Genomic DNA, 26,431 nt, shown 5'->3' with positions numbered 1-26,431 from the left:
CCACTTTGGTCCCAGAAGCAAAGCCATCAACAGCAGATGGTTGGTAGCAAGATGGTTGTGTAGGGATACAGGTAATGGATCCAATGATAAGTTTCCTTGTCTGCAGTCCATCCATTTTCTCATCTCACCATGCTGACTTTGCTGAGTTTTGGAGAATGAAGGGAAAGATATGGGTTAATGCTTAGGGAAGCTCTATGAGAGACATCTGTAACAGCTGCAGGAGACGGAAATGATGGTGTTGTGACCTTCAGAGCAGCCCAGGGTAACGGTGCCTGATGGTGAAACACTTATGACCCTTAAATTGTCTGGGATGGGAAATATAGTAAAAGGCAGCCCTTCCTATGAGTCCAGCTAGGTGGAGGACTGGCTAACTGTTTGAATATTAAAGAGAAGGCATCTGAGGATGGGATTATTGACAGCATTTGGGTCACATGAGATCTCTTATTTGTTGAAGGCTTACTATGTGTCAGGCACTGTGCTGTGCTCCTCACCTGTTGCATCTTTCTGTCTTCCCAGGAAAAAAAATAGAAAAATGTACTGAAGCAAATGATAGTTCTTATCCTTTGTTACCATGGCCGCACTATTAATCACCACTCCATGGCCACACATTAATAATTATGTGGCTTTGGTTTTCATTTTATAATTAAAAAAAAAAATCCAATGTGGTAGGCAGAATAATGGCTTCCAAAGATGTCCACATCCTGATCCCTGGAGCCTGTGACCATGTTACTTTACATGGCAAGAGACTTTGCAGATATGACTAAGACAGGGAGATTTTCCTGGAGTATCTGGGTTGGCCCAGTCTAATCACATGAGTCCTTCAAAGTGGATAAGGAAGGCAAGAGAGTTCATCAGAGAGATTCAATGATGGGAGAAGAGGCCAGAGAGATAAGACCTGACAAAGACTTAACTGCCTTTCTGACTTCGGAGACAAAGAGGGCTATAAGCCAAAGAGTGCACATGGATTTAGAAGCTGGGAATGAGCCCCAGCCAACAGCCAGCAAGGAAAAAGGATCTTCAGTCCTATAACCCCAAGAAACTGAAGTCTGTCAATAATCTAGGTGAGCAAGAATATCGATGCTCCTGTAAGCCTCCAAAAAGGAACTCAGCCTTGCCAGACTTTGGTTTTAGCTTAGTGAGACCCGCTTGGCACTTCTGACCCATAAAGCTGTAAGATAAAAATAATTTTGTGTTTCAAGATGCTAAGTTTGTGGTAATTTGTTACAACAATTATTGAAAAGCAATGCATCCACTGTATCTTGAATGAAAGCTATGACCCATGCCTCTTTACCTCTGGCTCCCAGTACTTTGCATGGAATTGACATTTAGTTTGAATAAATATTGGGTGATGAAAGTAAGATAAAAGGGAGGGAGAGTAAGAAATAGTATGTTAGTTCCTGGACCCCTAGTCCAACTTGTGTTATGTGGACTCTGCCCCATACCAACAAACAATTCTCAGGAAGTGTGTGAGAATTCAACTCAGTTCAACTCAATTCTGACACTATCTACCTGGAGATAGCATCAGATTCCAAAAATAAAGGGTGCATTCTCACAGGACCACCCTCCACTTCAGGTTCCAATCACAAGCTCAGATTCTTACCTGTACTTCTGACCAAATGTCTATAAATCAGAGGTTCCCCTGGCCCCCACCTTGGACTCACTTAATTTGCTAGAACTCAGGAAACCCATTTACTCACTAGATCACTGATTTATTACAAAGGATATTAAATAATACAAATCAACAGCCTGATGAAGAGGTATATATGGTGAGTCCCAAACAAAGGAGCTTCTGTCCTCATGGAGCTTGGGCCTGGCACGGTGGCACAAGGAAACATTCTGATTCCCCAACCAGGAAGTTCTCTCAACCCCCTCCTTTTGGGTTTTTACAGAGGCTTCATTACATAGGCATGACTGAGTTAACTAGTTGCTCATTGATGACCCTTCAATATCCAGCCCCTTTCACCTCCCAGAAATCAAGGAGTGGGACTGAAAATTCCAAACCTCTAATCATGGTTGGTTCTTCTGGCAACCAGCCCCATCCTTAGGTGCTTTCCAAAAGTCACTGCAGTAACATAAACCCAGTTGTGTAAAAAGGGGGTTGTTATGAGTAACAAGACACCCATTTTACCTTTATGGCTTTGAAGCATTTTCAGAAACTGAAGACAAGAGACCAAATAATATAACAAAAGATGCTCCCACTGCTGTTATTGCTCAGAAAATTCTGAGGGTTTGGGGAGCTATGAGCCAGGAACTGAATGAAGACCACATACACACATATGAGAAATGTATTCTGGTCATCTGAAGGACCATATGCATATAGTAAATCAAAGTATCACAGGGAGACATAAGTCTTCATTTTTCACAAATATTTTTGGAAAAGTGAAAGAGAACTTTCACAATTAGCCAGGAATCAACAATGGGTATGGAATTGGTGAGATGGAAGAGGGGTACAATGGAAGGCCAACATGTTGCAGCTCATGTTAGGGGAGCCTTATCACGTTGTACTTCAGAGTGGATGACAACATTCAAGCATGCCTCAACAGTTCACGACTTCTTTCCCCTCTACCATGCTACCCTTTGTCAAAAACCATACGTAATAGACTTCCAGAATTGCTATTCTTTCATTCCAAATCTAAGTCATAGTTTTAGTGCATTGTTGGTTTGCACAGTTTATCCTCAGCACTAGTGTTAGTAGTACAAAATTAACTCTTGTTGTAATCTTACAAATGAGCAGTGAATGTCACCATGTGTGTATTTCTTTGTATGCCCACTGTGACCACCCTAGATCAAATCCTTAATATTTGTTTTCAACTTGTGAAATATATCACAACTACTTAAGGGTATATAAAATATAGCTACACTGTTTAATAACAAAATAAACTCAGATATACATGCAGTTAAAGAAATAGTGTTGCCAAAACCTCAGAAAGACCCTCCCTCCTCAGTCATATGCTCTTTTCCCCAGAGGTAAATAATATCTTGAACTTTATTATCATTCCCTTACCATCCCTTATACGTTTCCCACATTTTTATGCATTCCTAAACAAAAATATGGTTGTCTTATATGTTTGTGAAATTATAAAAATTCACAATTCACAAGAGAATTTATACATGTATACACATACAACTATATATATAAATGTGTATATATAATAAACAAGATAATAAGTAAAATTCCCACAAGAGAATCTATGTTCAGGCACATGAATATATAAATATATTTTTAAAAATATACACACACACACACATTAACAAATATATAAAATTCTCTTGTGAATTATTTTTCCCAGTCAAATTATGTTTTGGTGGTATTTACATGTTGATGGAGCTTTAGTTCACTCGTTGTCATTGCTCTTTATGAATATGCTACAGTGCATTTATTCTACTGTTAAAGAATATTTGAGAGGTTTCCAGGATTTTACTAATATAAATAATACTGCGGCAAACATTCATATGCATGTTTTCTGGTGCATATGTGAAGTTTCTTTAGGGACTATACCAAGGAGCAGAATCACTGGGCCATGAGCTCTACCAGGTAATGCCAAATTGTTTTCCAAAATGCTTACACCGATTTCATTCTTATTGCTTTTCCAGTTAAAAAGATTCTTAAATAGTGCTTCTGACTCCAGTTTTTTTCTAAATCCATCTATCGTGTCCACTATCATTAATTTGGTCTTCCTAAAAATGCTACTTTCAGCATGTTTTCCTTACATTCTAAATGCTAATTTTACTCGAGAATTTACTGTAGCAACTTATTGTCTACATCAACAAATCCAAAGTCTTTTGATATCTTTTTGATGGTCTTGACACTCACCACTTCTTAATGAAAAATCTGTGTTAAAAAGGTGGATCTTTGTAGTTTTTTCTCCTTAATGTATGTTCTTTTTGCCCTTGAGGTTTTCCTCCTAAAATCTACCTGTGCAGAATCCATCCCTTTCCTCTCTACTTCCTAAGTACTACCCATTTTTCAAAGCCCATCGATGTCCTCCTTTTCTATGATACCTTTCCTGGCTATTTCCATTTCCATTCCCTGAATTCTCCCAGTACAAAGAGTATGTTATTCTGTCATTCATCAACACACAATTTGGGGGTTCATATTTTATGAATTCATGATGTATACAAGGGGAAAACATCAGGGACCTAAGAAAGTTAATATGCACATCAATTTTTCATCATTCTGCAAGCAGAGACTGGATGACAATTTGCCATGGGTGCTTGAAGAGGCAGTCAAGGGTTACTCGGTAAGTTGGGCCTGATCAACCCCACCACGCCCTTCCAATTATGATTCTTTAGGTCTGTGACTTGCCATGAGAGCTCTGACTAGAGAGCCCTCTTCATTCTGATCCCAACCTTCCTCTCCTCCTTTATTTTTCACCAGACACTGCTAGGTCTCTTTGCTCTAGAGACCTTTGGTCCTCTTCTCATCCTCAAACTCACTCTTCCTGCCTGTTTCCAAGTCTTTGCTTGGGTACCTCCCTCTATGTGCAGGACCTCAACATTCCACTCTGTTGGGCTAGGTGCTCTCCATCCTTTGAGAACTGTCTAGGAAACCTTTGCAGGGAATTTTAACTTACTAAGATTCTCTTCCTTCAAAAAATTTTTGGTGCTCAACATATATTGCCTTATATAGTTAGCTATCTTCTTACGTATAAACATCAAAATCAGGAGCCATGACTTAAACTCAGCTGAACAGACCAAGAACACTGCTGCTATTCAAAGCCTAGTTTTTGACTGACAGATGACGGATACTGCTGAAATCACTGATTATGGTTTCTATTTTGGTTTTATAGATGGCAGATACATTTTGCATTAAAAGAAGATTATATTTCCTATGCTGTATTTTCTCACATCAGCAAGATTTATGCTTGAATTCTTAACTGGAATATTGTTTTGTGGTGGTTATTTTTGTTGTGTTTTGTTTTATTCGTTGCCAGTCTACTAGTATTAAATACAGAATGAAAATCAGGATTTGGGACACATACAATCCATGGCTGTTGCAGGACTTTTGTGTGTATCCACAGTAGGAATACTTGGCATCTATGATATTTCAATATGCTATAGATCTCCTATATCTGACCTAACCTTTAAGCTTTTTGAACATTTTCTATTGTTAGTTTCTTTGTGTTAGACCTAACAAAGACCTGCTTCTAATGCAAGGTGGTTTGACCTAGGATTCTGAAAAATTGCATGTTAGTTTTCAAATCTTAGTATTTTTTGTTGCATAAATTTTCTTTTAAGCCTAGCCTTATTTAAATGCTAATGTCAGTTTTCATTCAGCCAGTTTCTTGTTCTCCTCTATATAGCCTCATGGCTGATCTGAGAATGGATATTCCATTCACTTCAAAGGAAACATCACGCTTGGATCCTCTCCACAGGGGTTCTCAGACTAAGACAAGAAATGATCCCAATAGCTTTTTTCTCCTGCATTTGTGAAGAAAATAAAATAAAAGGAAAGATTTCCCAATGCATTTAACATTCTAAGTAATTGCATCAGTACCATATTTGGAGCATTCATACACTATTGCTAATTCACAATCTTAAAGAGCCTTTTTAACACTGGGACATTAAAGGTATGTCGGTATGGTAGACTATTCTAGTGTACCTATTACTTTCAAACAAACAGTATACCATGTTATTACTCTCATGTGCATATGTTAGGATTGATCTCATGCTGTGTAAGATAATTGACTACATGATAGATATACTTTGCATGCAAAGGATATTTTAAAGGGGGAATAAAATATATTACCTTAATGTGGTCATATTTAGTAGCTAGTTTTTAAATGTCCAATAGGTGTTTTTTAGGTGTTCAGTGGTTTGTAAATTGCAATTAATCCTTTCTTAATCTGCTATTGTGGCTCTTATAATCCTCTTTTCCTGTTTTTATTGGAAGCCTTAGAAATGCAAGATTTAGAGCTCATCAGTTTGCAGATAGGAAATGATGACTTAAATTGCCAGTATTTTTTATTATCAAAAATAAGAGGCATTTTCCCTTAGGTTAATATTCATGATGAAAACCTTTATTCTTTTCCAATATTGACGTGACTTAAGACTGATTAGGTATAAGCACACTTATGTGAGTTGCAAAAATAGCAATGAACATTACTATTAGTTGATTTTTCTTTATAATTCGTCAGCCACTTTCAAAGCCATTACTTCATGAATTGGCAACTCACAAAAATGTTTTGACCTGAAATTAATTTTGTGATCTCCTCTACATGAGAGAACTCCAGGTTAGATAAATTAAAACAAAAAACAAAACACAAGAAACTCATCCAGGGGCTTAGAGAGCTGGAAAAAATGGTTCTGGGATTCCGACTCTGGTTTCTATTCCTTCTAACCCCAAAGTCTTGGCTACACACTGCTGCCTGCAAATGGTAGATGACTATTCAAAGGGGAAGATTTTGAATCTTGCTTTTTATTCTAATAGCTACTTTATGTAACGGAGTCTCTTTCCCTATGTTTTAGGTGAAGAAGTGGCATGTTTTATAATAAAAATACAGTTTATTAAAGAATAAAATCTAATGCAGAGTATTGTCTACTGAGCATTTAATCTGTAACAAAAATAGATAATCATAATAATTGTATTAGGTGTTTGAATAATCATGCCAAAGGAATACTGTTATGGACATTCTTTTTCTCTCTCTCCTGGGAAAATCTGGCTTAATAGGTTCTTGTAAGTAACCATAAAGCCATATTTTTATAATGAACTTATCATCTGACTCATATCAATATAAAAGTGTTACTACCATCTCCCTTTGAATTTTCATGGAAGTTTGAGATTAGAAAAAAACCCCCACCATTTCTCTGATGCCTTATTGATATCTTTGTTTCACATCCGTATTAGATGTACTCTTTTATCTGCATCTTACTTTATACACTAGAGATCAAACTAGAACCATTTCTTCTTTCTCCTTTCTGGGGCTAGATGCTGTTTAAAAAGGTAAATTAACTAATTCATGGATGAATTATTAGTCTTTGTACATTTACAGAGTGGTAAAGAAATTTCAACCAAGTGTCTACAGGGATAATTCATTCATCCCTCCATTCTTTATCCAACAAATATTTATTGACTACCTACTACATTCTAGTTACTGTTCTAGCAGGATGGAAACACTAGTTGAACCAGAGAAGCAAAAGATTTGTTCTAACAGAGCAGTGCTGTCAAGAATGTGGTCCCTAGAATCCTGAGAGTCTCTTACCTTTTCAGGGGGACCACGAAGTCAAAACTTCTTTAATAATAATACTAAGACATTATTTGCCTTTTTCACTGTGTTCCATTTGTAGTGATGGCACAAAAGAAATCATGGGTAAAACTGCTGGTGCCTTAATATGAATCAAGGCACCAAATTGTATGAATAATAATTTTTTATAGCCATACACTTACATTATAAAAATTTTAATGCCAACTTTACTTAAGAATGTCACAGATGTAGCAGTAAAAATAACTCTTACATTTGCTACTTGAATACCCATTTTTTTCATGTTCTGTGTCACCAAATGCAAAGTACTCATGAAGCCCTTCTGCGTACTCAAATACTATTGTTATGAGGAAAAGCACTGGGGCAATTCGTCGAAGTTGTGAGCTAATATAGCTGCCTCTCCACGCAGCACCATTTTTACTTGAAAAGAAATTACTGGCAGAGAAAATGTAGTTATTTAGACTTAGGTATTTGGCAGATATTTTCTGGAAAATAAACAATGCGGGCCTGTGATTTCAAGGAAAATAAATAACAATATTTGTTGCCAGTAGTAAATACCAGACATTGAAGCAAAATTAGAATTTTGGAAAACTTGTATTTTCCAGGGCTTAAAGATTTTTCTTAAAGGTCAGTGATGATGTTAGCAAACGTACTTTTTTATGTTGCACAATAAAATAGGGAAGATTTGGATAACTCAGTGAACCGACATTTTTCACATGACCATCCATGATGTTATTGAATCATTCTTCAATAAGGGTTAACTTAAAATGCAAGATAGACCAGTTAATTTTAATGGGAAGAGTTGTAGTGTGGAGTATTTTATACGTGTTGATTAGATCCTTTTGACAGATTATGCTATTAAATTCTTCCTTATTTGTGCTGATTTTTATGTTTCCTTATTCTATTAACTATTGAAAGAAGGGTATTGAAGTCTCCAATTATTGTCACAGATTTGTCTATTTCTCCTGCAACATTTTTTTTTCATCTGACTACTTTGCATCCTGCCTAAATCTGTGAGACAACAAATTATCTTATTGTTATACGACTTTCAGTTGCATTCCTATCACTTACAATAAACTTGACTGAAGTCCTAGATTATAGAGAAGGTCCAACCAGTCATTCCTTGATAGCATTATTTCTCAAACTAGGGTCTACAGACATATTTTCAGAATGTCCAGAAACAATATACACATTTTAAAATGTTCATTTACATTTCAATTCTAACTTTAAATAATTTATGTAAAAATAGTCTTGTTTATCTGGATGACCCTCTAATTGAGGACTGCCATGCAATTTCATTGCTTTTGTCACAAGTCATTTTTGTGAGCTAAAGATAAAGAATTAATGATGGTTGTAATAAAAGAGCATGCTCTGGCAACTGCCTGTGTTTGAATCCTGGCAATATCTCTGAAAATTTATTCTGACTTTTAGTTGCTAGTGTCCTTGTCTGTAAAATAGAGAAAATGATAACTACCAACCTCACTAGGTTAGTGTGAATATTAAAGGAGTTGATATGAGTAGAGATCTTAGAATATTGTCTGCCATACAGTAAATGCTCAAAAATGCTCTATTCTTTTGATTATATAAATTATGTTTTTGAGCCAAGTGAAGAGCATGTGACATCAGGTATGCTATAGGTTTTACTGTAACTCCAATAGAGAAAAATGGTAGAAGAAATGACTTACATATGTACAATAGGATGTGTGAATAAGAATGCTCAAAGAAGCATTGTTCTTGATAGTGAAGATATAGGAAATAACCCATTACCCACAAATAAAAAGGTGGCTGGATAAACTGCTACATATTCACACAATAGAATGTGATATAGTAGTTAAAGTGAATAAAGCGCGGCACCATGCAGGAATACAATATGGATGGATATTAGAAATATAATATCAAAGGAAAAAATGTTTCCAAATATCATATTTCTCCTATGAAATTAAAAACAATAAAAATAAAATATGTACTTTTTAGAAATATATAATCCTTCTTATACATTTATAAAATTATGTATATGACATAAAACCATCTTTTAAAAGGCAAAAATGATCGTAAGTACAGAATTTAGGATGATGGTTACCACAGGCATAGGAGCCTAGGGAATAGAATAGGAGGTCGTATTGTCAGTGTAAGCTATTGTCAGGATCCTAAGTTTTTGTTTCTGTGTTTGTTGTTGTGTTTTACTGTTTCATACATATTATTTTATTTAATCTTCACAACAACTCTATCAGGTCAGTACTGTTTTTATCCTGACTAACTTATTTATTTATTTATTTATTTATTTATTTTTAATGTATATCCAAGTTAGCATATAATGCACTAATGATTTCAGGAGTAGATTCCTGTGATTCACCCCTTATGTATACATCCTCATTTTTTAAAGTGAGAACTAAGCTATTGGGTGATGGAGAAAAAATTTAAAGAAAAAAGATCTGACTAGAATCTGCTCTCTTTTCCTCTGAAAGCCAACGGGAAATTTGGAAGTAATGTAGATCAGCCCTCCTCTTTCTTCTACAAGTGAGGAATTGAGGGTCAAAGAGGGCCAGTTGTGTGCCTGAGGTAATAAAGCCTGAGGTAAGGGAAGAGTAGGAAGTAAAACGTCTACCCTAATGTGTGGTCACTATCACCGTCCTTTTCAGGATCCTGAGTTTTATTTTGAGCGATGGGTTTACTGTCGTTTGTAACACTACAAAAATTAACCAGCTAACTAAGTGTAAGAGGACTATTAATGGATTAATGATGACAATGTGCGCTGAACTATAGATGATGATTTATCTAATTTTGTGCACCTGAGTTCCAATGAGAGCATGAGAGAGAAGACTGTGTTACACATGGGACATGATAGCACACACATACTGACAAGCCTTGCTGCTAGAGCAGTGAGTATTGTATTCATGTTAGAAATATCCAGCAAATATCACCTGTCACATTAAATCAGTGTTAAGAATTAGAATTTTGTTTTTTGTTTATGTAGTTTGTAATTTTAAATTTCAATTTAATAGTTGTCCAAAGGCTTATGCAATGAATTTCCACCTAGATTTTAGTTTATATTTACATCATATTAAAGATAGTTTAAGTAATCATTGAAGAGTCCCTGAAATTATTTTTACTTCAGGATTCTGTTCGTTATTCACCTTTAAGAGGCACTGCACTGTATTCTCAATGGTTCCTTTCTCAGAGTCCTTTATTCCAGAGGATCTCACAATGAAATCCGGGGGGTGGCTGAGAGATGCTGAAACGTTTTTACAGTTATGCCACACAAAGTATAAAAGACCCCACAATCCGTGAGGTTAAATTACAAGACAGATATTTGCCTTTATCACTTTTGCTCAGAAGCAGGTAGTGTTTTCCAGTATCTATATGACATGTGATATCACAAGTGACTAACTGTAGAAGCAGATAAGAGAAGCAAGAATTTACATTTAATTTTGACTATTAAATCAGACATTAAACACATTGGCCAAAATGCAAACAATGGCTTTCTTCTCACTGAATTTCTTTCACTGTGGAAAATGTAGGGTATTTTGTTCTCCTAAATATATTATTGTTACCATGTAGTGGGTTTACGACCATTATGTTTTTTAATTTTTTTTAACGTTTATTTATTTTTGAGACAGAGAGAGACAGAGCATGAACGGGGGAGGGGCAGAGAGAGAGGGAGACACAGAATCGGAAGCAGGCTCCAGACTCCGAGCCATCAGCCCAGAGCCCGAGGCGGGGCTCGAACTCACAGAGCGCGAGATCATGACCTGAGTCGAAGTTGGATGCTTAACCAACTGAGCCACCCAGGCGCCCCAAACGACCATTATTTTTAAATGAATTAATAAATATTTGAAAATTTTGTTTTACTTTCTAATACAAAAAATATCAGTAGCTATTATTCACATAAACCAAAAAGGTCTTTGGGATCTTTAAGAGTATGGAGGGATACAGAGACCAAAACCTTCGAGAACTACTGCTTTAACCTATAACCTCTCAATTTTATATTCTCACTAGGACTACACTAAAATTCATACGACATGAAATACTGTCATCTCTCACACTATATTGAGCAGCTGGGAATTTATACGTAACTGACAAGTAACAGGGGAAGCACAGAAGGTTGTCAAGGTGACAGGCTCATGAGAAGCAGGAGGCAGACTCGTGGTTGAGAGGAAGTAGGTGAGCAGGTTTACCCTATTGGATAGGTAGATGATTAAAAACCTGTGGAATTTCTGGAGGAATAAGCTCAGAGTTTTTACATGAATGGCATAAAAGAATGTCAAAGGCAGAAGGAGAGGGGGAAACGAGAGTATGTGGTCATGGGTATTTGCTTTTTGATCGTCAAGTCACCAAGCTTTCCATGGCCTGCTGAGGGATGTCTAGATGGTGGAAGGACTCTGGTCAGTGTCAGTTTGCCTGGAGGCCCAGGACATTGAAAGTAGGGTGGCATTTTTAAAATATGTGCAATATACACAAAAACATACACTAAATGAAGGATGCTCAGATATCTGTCACATACATACAAATTACTTCCCATAAGCTCCTGGAAAAAACTGCATTTACTAGATAATCTCTATTTCAATATTTGATGAAAAATGCAATATCTGGTTCTTTTTTTTGGCATTCATGTCACTGCAGTGAGATGAACCATATTTTAGGCATTAATAAATGTGTCTCAGCCTTTGCTTAAATCCCATGAGGATATGAATCTGAATAATAAACTCAACAAAAACACATTTTTAAAGGACATTGTACCATGTGAGGAGGGTTGAATAAGGAAATCTGTGAAATATATGTATTTTTATGTATTTTATACATAATACATAATTATACATAATACATTTTTATGTATTTTATTTGTAAATATAAATATATATCATATAATATTAGCTTAAAGCTTTTTATTTCATGAAACTAGTTAGCAACATCATCATTCCAGGCCCTGCCATGCTTTTTGTTCCTTCAACTTTATTGTTGCCTCAGACAAAAATAGACATTGTTCATTTTATGAAAACTTGGAATATGTTTACACCCAGACATTGTTCTTCATGTAATTGACATATTACTTCTAACTTGAAAGAATTTTTTAATTGTTTGCTTGTATGTATGTATTTTTGAGAGAGAGACAGAGAGAGCTGAGAAGGGATAGAGACAGAGGGAGACAGAGAATCCCAAGCAGCATCCATCTGTTAGGGGAGAGACCGATGTGGAGCTGGAACCTTGAGATCATGACCTGAATCAAAGTTGCACACTCGACCGACTGAGCCACCCAGGCACCCCCTAAGTCAGAAATTTTATTTTATTTCATTTTAAGTTTACTTATTTATTTTGAGAGAAAGAGAGAGAGGCAGAGAGAGAGAGAGAGAGAGAGAGAGAATCCCAAGCAGGCTCCACACTGTCAGCACAGAGCCCAATGCAGGACTCAAACTCACAAACTGTGAGATCATGAGCTGAGCCAAAACCAAGAGTTGGTTGCTTAACTGACTGAGCCACCCAAATGCCCCTACCTCAGCAATTTTAAAAAGAAATTCTGTTCTCTTAGGTACTTCATCAGTAAACTCTGGCTACCTTTATCATGTTTTATGTAAATGTTTCACAAAGATACTTGTTCTAAGCATATAAATAGCATCCACATAATTTATGGCAGGATATCTGAGGTCTTGGCATGTGCAAAGCTTTGCCACTTTTCTCTGTCCTTAACTCAGTCTGTCATTCTGTTTAATTTGGTATTTTAGAAAAAATGTGCCAATGTTTCAATTTTTTTTCTTTTTCTTTTCTGAGGTACACAATTACAGAAATTATCTTATTTCAACAGAAACACTGCTGGCAACAAGAAAGCATGAAAATCTTCAAAGATCTCTTTTAAGGATTAAAATTATCCGATAAATTCCTGCAGGCTTAAGAATGCTTCATGATTTTTTTCTGGACACTCCTTACCTTTGCCCTCTATTCTTCCCTCAACCACCTCCCAATCCTAATAGCTCATCCTATATTTTATTGCTTCTAGCAGAAAGAAAATACTGCTGAGATCCAGGCTCTCAATCCATCAGAGCACAGTTCTCTTAAATTGATGTGCTGAGCTACTAATATTAAGGGGAGAAACAAACTGATTTTAAAAAGTCAATAAAATACAAACTGTATGAATTCAAAAGCAGTATTTAGGATTTCTATATTGTAACATATTTTTGCATCTGCTCAAGTAAGGTACAGCAGAAGAAATTGAGTGGTGTTGGAATGAGCTAAAGAAGATGTAATACTTGTCATCTCTTATATGGGCCATATATCAGAACAATTTTTTTTGTGCAGCAGCTAATATGGTAATATTCACAATTCCAGTTTTACTTTAAAATACACTTAAAGGAAAACAAAAACAATTGTATGAAAACAATTGGGAAATGAGATATTTTAAAAATATTCGATATTACATTATAATAACCCATCCAATAAAATGCTTTACTTTCTGTCTCTTGTTTATATATATTTTATATTCTAGTCTCATAAGCTCAATTTAGGTGGATGCCCTTGATAGCTACTGTCTTGATATTATACATTTCCCTAATTATTTGAAAAAGAAAAATACTTTCACTTAGACAAAAAATTCAGTTGGTCCTGGAATGTTTATGTTCAAAGACACTGAGAGTTTCATCAACAACTTGTTCCTGCCTGGGTGCAACTCATTTTACATATTATGCATCAAAAGTCTGGATCATCTTTTATTTTTATTAAGAAAATTCATTTATTTTCTGTGGTGTTGATTGTAATCTCTCCTCCTTTATTCATGACTTTATCCATTTGGGTCCTCTCTTTTGTTTTTGAGAAATCTGGCTAGGGGTTTATTAGTTTTGCTTATTCTTTCAAAAAACCAGCTCTTAGTTTCATTGATCTGCTCTACTGTTTTTTTGGATTCTATATCATTTATTTCTGCTCTAATCTTTATTATTTCCCTTCTCCTGCTGGCTTTACACTTTATTTGCTGAACCTTTTCTAGCTCCTTTAGGTGTAAGATTAGGTTGTATATTTGGGACCTTTCTTGCTTCTTGAGATAGGCCTGAACTGCAATGTATTTTCCTCTTAAGACTGCCTTTACTGCATCCCAAAGGGTTTGGACTATCATGTTTTCATTGCATTTTCTTCCATGTATTTTTTAATTTCTTCTTTAATTTCCTGGTTAACACATTGATTCTTTCATAGGACGTTCTTTAACTCCCATGTATTTGAGGCCTTTCCAAAGTTTTTCTTGTGGTAGTTTCCAAGTTTCATAGCATTGTGATCTGAAAATATGCATGATATGATCTCAATCTTTTTGTACCTGTTGAGGGCTGATTTGTGACCCAATATGTGATCTATTCTGGAGAATGTTCCATGTGCACTCAAAAAGAATGTGTTTTTTGCTGCTTTAGAATGAAATATTCTGAATATATTTGTTAAGTCCATTTGGTCCAATGTGTCATTCAGAGCCATTGTTTCTTTGTTGATTTTCTGCTTAGATGATCTGTTCATTGTTGTAAATGGAGTATTAAAGTCTCCTACAATTATGGTATTATTATCAATAAGTTTGCTTATTTTTGTGATTAATTGATTTATATATTTGGGTGCGCTCAAGTTGAGAGCATAAATATTTGTGATTGTTAGCTCTTCTTGATGGATAGACCCCTTAATTATGATATAATGCCTTTGTTCATCTCTTGTTACAGTCTTTGTTTTAAAATCTAGTTTGTCTGATAAGAGTCCAGGACCAGATGGCTTCCCAAGGGAGTTCTACCAGACGTTTAAAGCAGAGATAATACCTATCCTTCTCAACCTATTCCAAAAAATAGAAAGGGAAGGAAAACTTCCAGACTCATTCTATGAAGCCAGTATTACTTTGATTCCTAAACCAGACAGACACCCAGTAAAAAAAGAGAATTACAGGCCAACATCCCTGATGAATATAGATGCAAAAGTTCTCAATAAGATACTAGCAAATCGAATTCAACAGCTTATAAAAAGAATTATTCACCATGATCAAGTGGGATTCATTCCTGGGATGCAGGGCTGGTTCAACATTTGCAAATCAATCAATGTGATACATCACATTAATAAAAGAAAAGATAAGAACCATATGATCCTGTCAATCAATGCAGAAAAGGCATTTGACAAAATTCAGCAACTTTCTTAATAAAAGCCCTCGAGAAAGTTGGGATAGAATGAACATACTTAAAGATCATAAAAGCCATTTATGAAAAGCCCACAGCTAACATCATCCTCAATGGGGAAAAACTGAGAGCTTTTCCTCTGAGATCAGGAACACGACAGGGATGCCCACTCTCATCGCTGTTGTTTAACATAGTGCTGGAAGTTCTAGCATCAGCAATCAGACAACAAAAGGAAATCAAAGGCATCAAAATAGGCAAAGATGAAGTTAAGCTTTCACTTTTTGCAGATGACATGATATTATACATGGAAAATCCGATAGACTCCACCAGAAGTCTGCTAGAACTGATACCTGAATTTAGCAAAGTTGCAGGATACAAAATCAATGTACAGAAATCAGTTGCATTCTTATACAGTAATAATGAAGCAACAGAAAGACAAATAAAGAAACTGATCCCATTCACAATTGCACCAAGAAGCATAAAATACCTAGGAATAAATCTAACCAAAGATGTAAAAGATCTGTATGCTGAAAACTATAGAAAGCTTATGAAGGAAATTGAGGAAGATATAAAGAAATGGAAAAACATTCCATGCCCATGGATTGGAAGAAGAAATATTGTCAAAATGTCAATACTACCCAAAGCTATCTACACATTCAATGCAATCCCAATCAAAATCGCACCAGCATTCTTCTCGAAGCTAGAACAAGCAATCCTAAAATTCATATGGAACCACAAAAGGCCCCGAATAGCCAAAGTAATTTTGAAGAAGAAGAGCAAAGCAGGAGGCATCACAATCCCAGACTTTAGCCTCTACTACAAAGCTGTCATCATCAAGACAGCATGGTATTGGCACAAAAACAGACACATAGACCAATGGAATAGAATAGAAACCCCAGAACTAGACCCACAAACGTATGGCCAACTCATCTTTGACAAAGCAGGAAAGAACATCCAATGGAAAAAAGACAGTCTCTTTAACAAATGGTGCTGGGAGAACTGGACAGCAACATGCAGAAGGTTGAAACTAGATCACTTTCTCACACCATTCACAAAAATAAACTCAAAATGGATAAAGGACCTGAATGTGAGATAGGAAATCATCAAAACTCTAGAGGAGAAAGCAGGAAAAGACCTCTCTGACCTCAGCTGTAGCAATTTCTTACTTGACACATCCCCAAAGGCAAGGGAATTAAAAGCAAAAATGAACTACTGGGACCTTATGAAGATCAAAAGCTTCTGCACAGCAAAGGAAACAACCAACAAAACTAAAAGGCAACCAACGGAATGGGAAAAGATATTTGCAAATGACATATCAGACAAAGGGCTAGTATCCAAAATCTATAAAGAGCTCACTAAACTCCACACCCAAAAAACAAATGACCCAGTGAAGAAATGGGCAGAAAACATGAATGGACACTTCTCTAAAGAAGACATCCAGATGGCCAACAGGCACATGAAAAGATGCTCAACGTAACTCCTCATCAGGGAAATACAAATCAAAACCACACTCAGATATCACCTCACACCAGAGTGGCCAAAATGAACAAATCAGGAGACTATAGATGCTGGCGAGGATGTGGAGAAACGGGAACCCTCTTGCACTGTTGGTGAGAATGCAAATTGGTGCAGCCACTCTAGAAAACAGTGTGGAGGTTCCTCAAAAAATTAAAAATAGATCTACCCTATGACCCAGCAGTAGCACTGCTAGGAATTTACCCAAGGGATACAGGAGTACTGATGCATAGGGGCACTTGTACCCCAATGTTTATAGCAGCGCTCTCAACAATAGCTAAATTATGGAAAGAGCCTAAATGTCCATCAACTGATGAATGGATAAAGAAATTGTGGTTTATATACACAATGGAGTACTATGTGGCAATGAGAAAGAATGAAATATGGCCCTTTGTAGAAACATGGATGGAACTGGAGAGTGTGATGCTAAGTGAAATAAGCCATACAGAGAAAGCCAGATACTGTATGTTTTCACTTTTATGTGGATCCTGAGAAACTTAACAGAAACCCATGGGGGAGGTGAAGGAAAAAAAAAAGAGGTTAGAGTGGGAGAGAGCCAAAGCATAAGAGACTGTTAAAAACTGAGAACTAACTGAGGGTTGATGGGGGGTGGGAGGGATTGGAGGGTGGGTTATGTGTATTTAGGAGGGCACCTGTTGGGATGAGCACTGGGTGTTGTATGGAAACCAATTTGACAATAAATTTTATATATTGAAAAAAAATTTAAAAAATCTAGTTTGTCTGATATAAGTATGGCTACTTCAACTTTCTTCTGACCTCCATTAGCATGATAGATGGTTCCCCATCCCCTCACTTTCAACCTGTAGCGTTCCTCAGTTCTAAAATGAGTCTCTTCTAGGCAGCATATAGATGGATCTTGTTATTTTATCCATTCTGATACCCTATGTCTTTTGTTTGGGGCATTTAGTCCATTTACACTCAGAGTGATTATTTAAAGTATGAATTTAGTGCCATTGTGTTATCCATAGATTTCATGTTTGTAGTGATGTTCTCTGGTCATTTGTAGTCTCTTTCGATTTCTACTCACAGAGTCCCCCTTAGAATTTCTTGCAGGACTGGCTTAGGTGTCATGAACTCTTTTAGTTTTTGTTTGTCTGAGAAGTCTTTAACTGTCCTTTTTTCTATTCTGAATGACAGCCTCGATAGATAAAGGATTCTTGGCCTCCTATTTTTCATATTCAGAGTATTGAATATTTCCTGCCACTTCCTTCTGGCCTGCCAAGTTTCAGTGGACAGGTCTGCTACTAACCTTGTGGGTCTACCCTGTTAGTTTAAGAACATTTTGTCCCTAGCTGCTTTCAGAATTCTCTCTTTATCTTTGTATTTTGCAAGTTTTACTATGATATGTTGTGTTGTTGACCTGCTTTTGTTGATTTAGAAGGGAGTTCTCTAGGCCTCTTGGACTTGGATACCTGTTTCCTTCCCCAGAATAGGGAACTTCTCCACTATAATTTGTTTAAATGAACCTCCTGCGCCTTTTTCTCACTCTTCTGGGAATCCTATGATAAGGGTATTGTTTTGTTTCATCCCCTTGTCATCTAGTAATTCCTTTTCCCTCTTTTTTCCAGCTTCATTATTTTCCATAATTTTATTTTCTATCTCATCTATTTTCTCCTCTGCTTCTCCCATCCTTGCTGTCACTGTATTGGCTGTGTTGGCTCAGTCAGTCTTGCTCCAGTAACTAACCATTTGCCAGGCACGGAAGGGTGAGGTTTGGTTATAAGCTTGTCCTGCCTCCACTGGGAGCTGTTGTGCTGCTCTCTGAAGTCTCACCATGTTGGTGTTGAGGAGAAAAATGGTGTCAGTGTCACCCCACTTTCTCCACTGTGGACCAGGAATCTCAACCCATGCTGTTCAGGCAGCCCGCACAGAAGAGTGAGGGCAGTTGGCTTGCCCTGCACCACAGTTCTCCTGCTCCTTCTTCTTGGCGCTCAGCTGGGATTCAAAACCCCATGTCTTAAAAGGACCCAGCACTGTGTGGATTCTCTCCCCTGCTCACGAGTAGAGCCTGTCACCCTGCTGATGAAAGGCCTGTGGCCGGAACCTGCAGGGTCTTTTGTCCTTGGGGAGGCAATAAGCCCTCTTCCCAAAGTACTCCAGGAAAGGAAGCATTTTCTCCCAGTGTGCCTCGGAGATCACTACACCATGCTATGTACCCCTGGGCCAGCTCTCCCCCTCCCCAGGAGCACGCGCTGTGGCTCTGCTTTGGAGAAAGTCGTGCATTTTCAAAGCCTTGGAGTTTCAGCTCCAAAGGCTGTTTGCACAAGTCCATGGTCCAGAGAGGTTTTCCTCTTGTGCTAACTCCATGCCATATTTTCACAACCCCTCTCTCTTTCTCTCTTTTTTGTCTTTCCACAGAAAGGGTTCCCTTTCCTCTACAGCTCCACTGTTTTATCTCTCCCAACACACATATACACACCTCCGTCCTGCCAAGTTGTCTTCCTCCAGCTATGGAGATCCTTCTGCTGCTCCGCAGATCTATTTCATGGGTGTCCCAAGTGATTTGACCTAAATATAGCTGTGTTTGAGGGACAAGGAAAATCCAGGTCCCCTACTTTGCCATCTTAACTGCCCTTCCCAAGAAAATTCATTTATTTTGTATTAGCCAACATTCATCAAGAATTCCCTATAAGAGATGATTCATTTAGAAGATACAGCTCTTAGTTAACTTAAGAGCCTGAAAAGGAAAGTACTATGGGGAATACTACTGTTTACTGATAGGGTTAAATAAAATGGTGACATGTTATGGTAACATAGTCTGTTCAATCAGACTTGGTAACATAACTTAGGTGTGCAAGAATATGTGTATAAAGAAAATGTAAGTGGCTTCACATGGTCTCTTGGTTTTTATTTATTATTTTTCTGCAAAAAATTTTAAATTAGGAGCCAATAACCCTCATGTTGATATTCCGAATGAACCCAAACCATACCTTTTCCTATAAATTGTATGAGTTGAGGTTCTTATTTGCAGTGGTCTTTTTGATGCACTTTATTTTTAAAGTCTAATCTTTTCTATCTCATGGAATATAGTTGAGAGCTAAAACTTACCTTGCTTTAAGTGGAAGAACCATTGCAATCTCAAAGTCAACCAACATTTATGTAGTACCTGTTGGTGAAAGGGATTGTTGTGGGGGTCGTGTAAGACACAAGGGCGAGATCACTGGAATTAGATGCTTACTCATAAAGCCTGGTTCAATCCTTAATATCGTAGGAATTTGGGCAAGTTATCGAACTTCTTTTCCCCTATTCCTCATTTGTAAAATGGAGCTAATAATAGAACCTATTTCTTAAGTTTGTGGTAAAGATTAAATGAGATAACACTTTGAAAGCAGACCATCGGATACATATGTGACCACAATGCCATAGGCTGACTGTGTCCTCCAAAAATTCATATGTTGAAACTTAATCCCCAGTGTGATAGTATTTGGAGGTGGGGCCTTTGGAAGGTGATTAGATCATGAGGGCACTAATGGGATTATAAAAAAACCTTACTAAAACCCTTATTGAAAAACTTCAGAGAGCTCCCCTTCTCCTTCCTCCAGGTGAGGATATAGAGAAAAAAAAACAGCCATCTATAAATCAAGAAGCAAGTCCTCACAGACACAGCATCTGCTGGCCCCTTGATCTTGGACTTTCCAACCTCCAGATCTGTAGAAATAAATTTATGTTGTTTATAAGCTACCCAGTCTATGGCATTTTTGTTAAGCAGGCTAAAGGGATCAACACATGTAAGTATAAATTATAATAATAACGTATATGTAATTTTTGATATTATTATGAAAAAGGCAGATTTCTTACTTCCCAAGAGTTCAATCCCGTGAAAGAGGCAGCCAAATATACAACTAACAAATATCCTACAAGTTGAGAATCATCTACATCAGAGGAAAAACAAATAAGTGCAACTAGAGACCTTCCCAATCCTGGGAAGGTCATCTGGAGGAAACGAAAGTTGGAAATGTGTTAAGGAATGGGTAGATAATTCATGGAAGGGAAGCAGAGGAAATGTACTCCAGGACAAAGACTATAAATCAGGATAAGGAAAGTATTTATAGAACGTGGGCAAAAAATTTATGTAGGTAGAACACAGAGTGATTTTCATGGTAGAGTAGATATTCCTAGCCTCCATCTTGAGAAGAAAAGAAAAGAATACTCTGAAGGTGGTCCCTGGGAAGTCAAGAAAGCAAATACTTACCTCTTTGTATCCTGCTATCTTGGCCTCTTCCTGAGGAGGACATCTACCCAGATGTATGCTCCTGCATGCTGTTGAATTCTGTGTAGGTAGTCTAGGAAGCCAAGAAGATAGGACCCTGTAGTAGGCCATAAACTGAAGACGGGTCCATTGTATTGCAAATCAGATCCTCTGGTTACACATACCTCTTTGGAACTTTTTCTCTTTCATTATCCTCTAGCCCTCAGTAAAGTCATGTTTAAATATTTCAGACTTGTTTGGTGTGCTATGGGGTAGAATGGGGGAAATCTACTTGTTCGTACAGGGCAAACATTATAGATGAAGCAGTGTTTTTTCCTATGTAGTGGAAAATGTAGAAGATTTAGTCTTGGAAGGAAGTAACATTCCTGCCTTCAGATCATAGAGGAATCAGAAAGAATAAGTTTCCAAGAAAATATCAAATGCTGGATATATACCAGAATGGGAATCTCCTTCAGAGGGCTTTGGTCGTCTGTGTGATTTAGGTAGAGGGAAAAATTATTTACTGAGAGTAAGGATGACAGGTGTGGATTAGGAGCCTTGAGATGCATTTTCAAACAGTTGCTGTGGCAAGTGCAATAGGGAATCAATTAGAGTTAAATAAAAGAATTGCTGAGTAGCACTTGGGGGCCCAGCTGAGGAATCTAATCCAATGCAATTAAAAAGAAAGAAAAAAGAGAGAGAGGACTCTATTCTTTATATTACTAACAAAGAAGGTGAAGACATAAGGGATGCTTTTTTGGAGGAGTTCAGTTTAAAACTAAAAGGAGGAAAATGTTATCAACAGTAATCAAGGATGATGTCAAAAAGGTATAATAACAGTATGGTTTCACCTGAGATCAAGCAGGGCACTTTACATGTTGGCAGTACATCTAAGTGAATTTTTAAAATAGGATAATCTAAAATAAACTGGCAAAGTCCATTGAACAAACAATTAAGTTACTTAATGGTCTGTGCCTTTGTTTAATTGGCTAATTTCTGAAGATACTCTACTGTAGGTTATAGGCAATTTTAAGAGGATAATAGATATAATGAAACAAGTAGAAGGAATATGAAAAAAATTAAATACAATTAACCAGTTGAGATATAAGTGTGATAATGAAAATCAGTCACAGAATTTAAAGGTGGAATAAAATTTTTATACCTTATTGTTCCTATTAATTGTGTTTTCTTCTAAAATTTCAGAAGCAGTGCTGTGGACTGTGAGCATAACTGAATCCAAAGATATGGAAATAATCAGAAAACAATAGTCTACTTTACAGTTCCTACATGATTTCACTTATTAACCAGGTAACAGGAGCTATTCACCGCACATAGGTTGTAGTGCTAACCTCATGAACTGATTTTGGAAGCAAGCCAGGCTTCATCTTTTGGAGATTCACAGATACTTTGTGGCATGGACTTGGAACAGGACTTGGAACTCTGCCATTGTTTATTCATTCACTGTAAGAACTAAAGGCACTGAAATTTTTGGCAGAGGCCGGCTAAAATAAAACCATCTTGGTAAAGAACAACCTAGCTGTTCATTTTCCAGCTCTGATACAGAGCAAATCCCTTTGTAGAGAGGGGTTGGGGGGGAGGTCAAGAGAGTGGGACCTAGTAGACAGGGTGGAAGAGAATTAAAGGCTAATTTCTACTTCACATTTTTTTTCCCAGGACTGGGAAATATTAAGGTTGTTTTATAATTCTTTTGCTGACATAAGAATTGCAGCAAGCATGTCTTTCAGTACATGTTGTTAAATTCTGCGTGTGATTTCTTTTACCATTTTAAAAGTCATGCTTGAATAAAAAATTATTCTTAATGAAGAAAAAGAATCATTTTTTTTCATTCCAGGTTTTGGCTTTATATATATAAAACACCTCATAAATGAAAATTACGACTAATATAAAAGTTGTGATTTAACCCAATTACATAGTGCTAGCCATGCACGGGCTTAACTTTTTGCAGGGTCGCTTCCGAAAGCTGTTTTTTTTTTTTTCTTTCAAAGAATAACATCATCTCTATTTTAATGCTGTCAAATATGCATTTGACATTTCCCCTTACCAATATTTTGTTACAAGATGTTTAAAAAAAAATATGGGAATGTTGAAAGGAAAAGTATGCAGCCAATATCCATATACTTACTTCCTCAATTCTGTAATTAGCATGTTGCTATTTTTGCTTTATTATGTACTCACTAATCTACCCGTCTTTCTATACATCTATTGTTCCATCTTTTTTTTTTTGAGCTCTGTATCTTCTTATAAAATAAGAATGGAATTATTACTATATGTATATATATTGAGACCAACCAGAAGGTGTGTAAAATATATTCTGTATTTTTCAGAGGATGTTTCTTGGAGAGGATTGTATTAGTTCCCTATTGCTGTAAAAATGTCTGTTTTGTTTAAAAATATCACACAAACTCGCAGGCTTAAAACAACATGAATTTATTAATCTTATGGTTCTGGAGGCAGAAATCTGAGATCTTACAGGCTAAATTTAAGGTGTCAGCAAAACTACATTCCTTCTGAAGGCTTTGAAGGAAAATGTTTCCTCATGTTTTTCAGCTTCTAAAACAATCTTTTCATTCCTTCCTCATTCTTCAAAGTACATCACTCCAACCTTTTCTTCCATCCTTAAATCTCTCCTGAACTCTGCCCCTCCTGCCTCCCTGTTATAAGGACCCTTATGACTACTCTGGCCCTACCCAGATAATCAAAGATAATCTCCCTATCTCAAGGGGTTTAATGTAATCACATCTGCGAAATCCCTTTTGTCATGTTGGGCCACATAGTTACCGACTCTGGGGTTCTGGATGTGGACATCTTTGAAAGACATTATTCGGCTTACCACAGAATAATGTTATGGTCTTTACTGCGTGCTTTACTATTAACATCCCTTAGTGCCTGGAGAAAACATACGCTGATTTTAATGCTTTATTTATTTGCTTCATTCCATGAAATAAGTAATCCTCTTACCATATGAGACAAGAAAAGCATCAGTCACTTACCATTCTTCATGATCACAGAGTTGCACTGTTATTTTATATACCAATGAAAAAGAAAAACACTGCCAATTAAATTGATTCAGTACCTAATGTAAGATGCATTTGGAGGTGATGAATGTTTAAACGTGATAATATGTGTCTCAAAATAGGTCAAATTATTTACAATTGGGGTTTCAGTGGACCACATGGCACAGAGATGGCCCAAGAAATTTCTTCCTGTTCCATTAACATATGACTATTATAAAATTCCTATTTCAAGTAGGAAAATTTGGTTCCATTAAAATGTGGCATTGAGAATACCTAAAATGACTTAGTGCTTGCAATGACTAAAATGTATGCATATTTCTGCTTTAAGTTATAGTTAGTAATTTCCTTTATTCCATACTCCTAAGTTATAGTTAATGATTACCTTTATTCCAGTATTCTGGATACTAAAAGTAAAAATACTAGTCCTGTTAAGGCCATGTCCTTTGAAGATGGACCTATTATTTTGTACCTCCCAGTGATAAAATGACAGTGCAATCATCTATAGTATGCATTAGATACCTAAAGGGCACCAAAGTAATTAAGTCTACATTATTTACTTGGAGCTTCTACATCTCTGGGTTGACAGTTACTTCATAGCCAGGATGGATAGGAATGGAATGGAAACATAATTTTCTTTAACTAAACAAAGCAAATAGGCTGCATCTTGATGGTCCTTATCTGCATTCACCTTTATCATCTCAGGAGCAATTCTTTCAGCATACAGCACAAGCCCTTGTGTTTTCATTATTTTCTGCCAACAATCTCTCTTTCCTGGGAGAAACATCTAAAGTTAATAAACATATAAAACCTATTTTCTTTGAGCTGTGTTTTTTTCAGATTTTTCAATATTCAGTTAAGAAAGGGCAAAAGTTGCAGACCACCTTAGAGGAATGCTGTTAGATCACTTCGATTTTTTTTTTTTTTTTTTTCTTATATGGTACTCTCAACCTAGATTGTGGAAAGAAACCTTATATTGCTCAGCTAGGGTATGAAGCAATGATAATGCTTCTGAATTTCAGAAAATGCTGGAACAAAAAAGAAGACTCTCATCTCTCAGACCTCTGCATTGTAGAGGGCTCCCACTCATTCCAGAATATGTCTCTGAAAATTTTTCTTGGCAGAAAGTATAGTTTAAGCCTCAGATTTTCTTGTCTATTGTAGTGAGTGACGTGGTTGGAAATGTTGGTCTCAGAGTAAGGACCACCGGAAAATGCAACTTTGTTTCCTAGTGCAACCAAGAGGAAGGGAAATCAGAATGTTTAAGGTAGTGAGGGCTATATACAGTCTAATCCAAGACCCTTAATTTTACTGATTAAGGAACCATATCAGAACTGATGCTGTAGATCAATTTTCTCATTGGGTAGGGGGTAAACTCACAGTTATTACTTATTCATCTATTTACACAGTTCAATTTCTTTTAGGTTTTGGATATACAGAGCTAAGCTAATTTGTAACTCTAAATTCAGACTACCTAGAATTCAAGCCACCAAATGCACTGTGACGGGTTTTGTTTATTTATTTTACACTTTCTAGAGGAAAATGTCTGTTGCAGAAATTTCACTAGCTGAGAGCTATTTGCAGCAGTTTTGAAAGCATTTATTCTTTGGGACTGATATACAAATAACATCTATGAAAAATTATTCTTTTTCTCTCTGTCAGAATTTATTTGGACATGAGGTTAAAAAACATAATTTGGCCTGTGAAACTTCATAGTTTCAAATGCAAATAGCCTCCTTCTTACTAAAAAAACAAAAACAAAAACAGAAACAAAACCCTGTGTGTGTGTGTGTGTGTATATATATATATATATACATATATATATATATATATATATATATATATATATATATACATATATATTTCCCCAAGAGCTGGACTTCTGTGTCTAAGAAGTTCAGAACCTGAGCAAAAGAGAACCAGGCAGTCATGGTCTTTCTTGGGTTCCAGGTAATATACTGGTAAACCATTATACTTCCTGTTTTGATGGTAGAAATTCCTAGGAATTGTCTCTCACATTTTAACAGTGCGATACAAACAAAGCTGAGATTTCTAGTTTAAACATTTTTGGGGGGAACCCTAGAATAGCATTTGCTAAACTTGTTGCTTCTCTACAATAAAATGTGGCCATAATATTTACATGTGAGTCACATTCACAAGAGACCCTGGCGCCAATTGAGACCACAAGTAAAGTAGTCTGTCTACAGTTTTGCTTTCTGCTGTTTCGGTTACCTGTGATCAAGTCAACCACAAGCAGGTGATCCTTCTGCCGGAAAGCATGCGATCCTTCAGCCGGAAAGCAGGCAATCCTTCTTTGATGAATCATCAGAAGGTCAGTAGTTTCCTAACTCTACA

General features: G+C 36.6%; 1 long non-coding RNA gene across 1 annotated transcript; it reads right to left on the bottom strand.

Moving 5' to 3' along the window:
- Positions 1-60: 60 nt before the first annotated feature.
- Positions 61-26,389, bottom strand: LOC122240131. The gene is made up of 4 exons (XR_006219472.1): positions 26,309-26,389; positions 21,048-21,138; positions 19,904-19,961; positions 61-141 (listed from the first exon to the last, which is right to left on the bottom strand). It is a non-coding gene; the product is annotated as an uncharacterized LOC122240131 (long non-coding RNA).
- Positions 26,390-26,431: the final 42 nt, after the last annotated feature.

Source organism: Panthera tigris, chromosome A1 (assembly GCF_018350195.1).
Source record: "Panthera tigris isolate Pti1 chromosome A1, P.tigris_Pti1_mat1.1, whole genome shotgun sequence".
Taxonomy (NCBI): domain Eukaryota; kingdom Metazoa; phylum Chordata; class Mammalia; order Carnivora; family Felidae; genus Panthera; species Panthera tigris.
The sequence above is the reverse complement of the archived record's forward strand: the minus strand, read 5'-3'. Positions and strand labels throughout refer to the sequence as shown.